We start from the raw sequence: 4,598 nt of genomic DNA, 5'->3' as shown, positions 1-4,598 counted from the left end.
AAACACACACAGTACTGAAAATCTTTGACCCAGTTCAAAAACTCAGAAAAAAGTCAGTTTTCCTCATGTACAATTTTGCTAGAATTTTCATTCACTTCCGCTTAATAATTCATTACATTTCTACATAGCAGCTTTTTCCAAAAGCCTTTTTTTCATCTGATTCATAGCAATTTGAATAAAAAGATAACCAGAAATGCCATTTTAAGCTTAATTGTCTTCATTTATTTCCTTTATAGTTTAAAAAAATGCCAGAATAATATGTTAAAAACACAATTTTAGAGTTTACTGAGAGAGTTTTTGGAGCACAAACATTCCTCCTGGACTTTAAGTTTGTTTAGTGCAAATTTACAAACTTGGTGGTTTAAACTGAAGCTCACGGGCTGAATTGTTTTCAAAGTGCTTACATATTACTTTTACACTACAACAATAAAAATGCTGAATCATAACCAAGTAATGCATCTCCAAACATCTTTGAATACATCATTTTTGCATTGAAATAGTTTTATCTCTTGCAATTTTTCAAAAATCTGTACTATAATTGTTTTGTTCTCATTAGTCGACATACTAAGTGAAGAGAAAAACTAGCTTTGAAATATCAAAACCTGCAGGGCTGTGTAATCGTTCATATCCAGAAGCTGTGAAATGAGAGAATCTGAATTATTTTAAAGCACAAAAGTAGGGCCAGGGTGACACGACTGACCTACCCAGAAGTCTTTTCTCACAGAGCTCATTCATCAAGGACTCTTTTTGCTCTTAATTAACCCACATGAGAACATGGTGGTGAAACAGTGGTACAGGCATAACAAACACAGTTTTGATGCAAGTGCTGGAACTACAGGACTCATTAGCTGTCTCTGTAGAGCCTTACAGTGTGATGTTATAGCGGCAGCTTTCTATTTCCACTGTGACAGTTTGTGTTTCTGCTTTCATCATTTCTGCTGAGACAGGATCAGATTTGCATCAGAAGGGCGTTTAGTGCTACTTCAGCATAAATACGGACAAAAAGGACTCTGCCTCTCAAACCAACAGGCCCCCTTTTTATTTGGTCATAAAAAAGCATCATCTGCGCGTTTATTTCCTCTTAGCAACAATTCAGACGGAGCACAGATCAAGCAGACCTGCTCTCATCTGTTTTTGTGTCCGTCAGCCGAGTGCAGGACCTTTTGTCATCGGTGTTTCCTCTCACCGTGCAGCACAGCTGGGTGGTTTCCTGACTGAAGAGTTCTTCAGTCGTGTTTACTGCAGGATAAGCGCTCACCTCAGTAAAATTTATAACAGTAATCGAATTATCACATCTATCACAAAATACAATTAAGCTGACCTTATCTATTAAATATTTATTTGGGGGGATTCAAAATATGTTATGATCCTGTCTATTTAATTCTCTGAATCACATTCAAAGTATATGATGAAGAAACAAACATAAAGAGTGAACTCTGATGTTTAAAGTGTTAACTTGAAAAACCTGGAGAATAATACAAACTGTATTTTTTTCTGTTTTTAACACGATGGAGAGTATGTATGAAAGAATTTAAAGATTTAAATTGCATTTCTGAGTTATTATTTTTTAAATCATGGTGGATCAGGAGCAGACAAAAACGTTTGGATTTGTGATACACAACTGCCACTCGGGTGGGGCAAAATCTCCCTGCTCCTCTGCAACTCTAGATCATCCACTTGCAGACAAATATATCCATCAACGTTTTCATTTTCCTCATTGCCATCTGGCTCACAACTGTACTGCTGAGTGGCTCCAATTTCGCTCTCCAGTTTTATTTTTTTGCTACGCTAATGTTAGCTTGGGCTTGTGAGGTTCTGTAAGCTAGCCGGAGAGCGCGTAGACAAAGGGATGATGGGATATCAGCGCTAATGGTCCCACCTAGAACATAGAGACAATTTTCTAATGAGCTCCAGCTGCGTTACAGAAAACACGTCTTCAAAAACGACGCAGGCTTTTTGATTTTACCTTAAAATCTCATAATCATCACTAAAAGACCACAAGGAATTATTTTACAATAGAAAACAAAAAAAGTGAAACCTTTTGTTTTTTGACTTAAGTTTTCTCTCCTCTTACTAAAATGTTTTCCTCGCAGATTTTAACTTAGTTGGATTTGACAACTTTTGAGCAGCTTTTAACCCTAATGGTGGTCTTTTTTTTCCAAAGAGTGAGAAAAAAATGTTTTTCAGGACAGTTTTAACTACAAGGTGCCAATCACAAATGTTCAGCTACCACATTTTAAAAAATTTGTTTTAGTAAGCCTGAATTCATCCGACCACATTTTAATGAGTTGTTGTGTCTCATCGTTGTGGTGTTATGCCCTTGTTTTGATTGGAATTCTGCTAAAGAACTACAATAGAGCTTTTAGGATGACGTTACGGCGTTCATGCCATGTAAATAGATACAGAAAAGTGTATAATAAGTGTTTTTAGCTGTGTTAAAATGAACGCTCTAATATCAAACCAAACCGAAGTTCAGTCCAATCGCAAACAAACCGAGACCGCCTGGAAAGATGGGTCCGGGACTGTTACTGGTCCAGGACCAGGATTTGCTTGTGCATATTCAGACTGAAAATTTGTTCCGCATCATCGGGGGAAACGAATTCTGGTTCACTTTAACCAGACCAAATGTGTCCTGTCGGAATACAACCAAAGTCATTGTTTTCTTTGCATAGTTTGTCCAGTGGTGCGACTTATATTTCAGTACTTCCTTCATTATTATGCATTTTTTGAAGTCTGTGATTTATAATCCGGGGAAACTTAGTCCGAAGAAGGCTGTAAATAAAATGTGCTCACATTTTAATCTCTTTTAAGTCAGAGTGATTACAAACACAACTGTTGTGTGTCAATTGGTGCATAGCTACTAGTAATGTGCACCATAGAATTGAAATGCTAATTGTAGTAATTTGTCTAAATATTAAATGTAAATGCACAATCTACATCTAAATACTAAATGTAAATATTTATTTTAATTTTAAATTTAAATGCAAAAAACATATAAAAGTAAAATATGTCTAAATGATCATAAACTTGTATGGTATATGTTAAATGCAAATGTTAATCTGAATTTTAAATATAATTCTTTCTTTTAAAGCGAACAAAAAAAAATTAATTGTTTGAATAAATTAAATCAAAACCTTACACGAAAATGTAAATCCATAATTCATTCAGATTTAATATTTAGGTGTAAATTTACAATTATGATATGCGTCTAAAATGTACTTTTTTTTTAGATTTTAAGATTCTGGCCTGAGATTTAACTTTTATCTGTTTACATTACATTTTTCCATTTATTTTTCTATTTAAATCACCATTCTTTTAACTAACACACCACAAGCCTTTAAAAAAAACATTTTCTGACTCAAATATGATGAAAACACAGCAAACTTTATGAGATCTAAAAATAAAAAAAATTTAAAAAAGTTTAAAGCCACATTTTTTTTTTTTTTAAAAGTCAAAATTAAGCTAGAAGTCTGCAGAGTAACACCACTCACCACCTCCTCCTTTTTTTTTCAGCTCCGGGGCTGAAATCAGCAGTTTCGGAAGATTACGTAATCACGCCGTCCTTTGGGATGGTGGTGACGTGGTTCATACGTAATCAAGCAGCAAACGCTTGTGCAACATTTTAAACCTGGAGGTTGAAGGAACTTTCATGAAGGAAAACACGCACGAACACGAGGAGAACAGCAGCATTGCATGAATTATTTATACAGATACAGTAGTTGACGGCTCGCTCCGTTTAGATTGCATTTAAAAAGTCCACAATAACATTTCAAAGCCAAACCAGTTCAGTTTGAAAGCACCACGATCATGTCAGATTAGAGACAATTATCAAAGGAAACTGTTGTGATTTTTGAGAATCATTATTAGCATTTGGTGCCCAGAGAGAAAAGAGTTTAAGGAACAAAGTGCATCACAAACATTGTAAGCTGCATATTTTCTAAGTAAGAATACTATTCACACATGCACTCCCACTCACATGCACTGTTTTTGCAGTGCTTTGGGATGCATATGTTGCCAAGCAACTCGGTGGTGTCCTAGAAAAAGTTCCAAAGCTAAAATGTACTAATTTGGATGAGTTTTTCAGATCCTCACCATTGATGTTAGTGAACGAATTGACCATATGCCAGTGAACTGATTTTTTTTTTTTTCTATTTTTGTCCTCTGATACTGAGACAGCAGGCTCATATTTCACATATTGACTTTTCTACTGGGCTTGCTTTCATCCAGGGAAGCTCAGTTGAGCTTCATAATTCATATGATGTTGGCCTTTGCCTCCTGTGTTGAAAAAAAAGTCTGTCATTTCACTCATCCTGGTTCCTTTAAGTAAAAGGTATAGAAGTACTTTTTCACCCTAAAGTGTCCTAAAAATTTTGATGCATTTCTGCTTTATGATGATCCACATCCAATGAAAAAAATAAATCAAACACTTGGTTTAGTTGTGTCAAAAGAATTGTAGCTTGAACTGCATCAGAATACATTAAACCCATTAGGTTTGACAGTCTCCCCAATTTCAACTTTTGGACCCTTAAAATCATGCTTGATAAACATTAAATCATATAGCTACGTACAATTTGTGCATATTGATTTTTTTTGCACTT

At 35.1% G+C, this 4,598-nt stretch overlaps 1 protein-coding gene across 1 annotated transcript in view; it reads left to right on the top strand.

The window, feature by feature from the left end:
- The window catches only part of LOC112145083 (protein phosphatase 1 regulatory subunit 1A), a 26,996-nt gene that overhangs the window by 16,364 nt on the left and 6,034 nt on the right, over positions 1–4,598 (top strand). The window lies entirely within an intron of this gene.

Source organism: Oryzias melastigma, linkage group LG5 (genome assembly GCF_002922805.2).
Source record: "Oryzias melastigma strain HK-1 linkage group LG5, ASM292280v2, whole genome shotgun sequence".
Lineage (NCBI taxonomy): Eukaryota > Metazoa > Chordata > Actinopteri > Beloniformes > Adrianichthyidae > Oryzias > Oryzias melastigma.
Note: the sequence above shows the minus strand (reverse complement) of the source record. Positions and strands in the feature narration are given on the sequence as shown.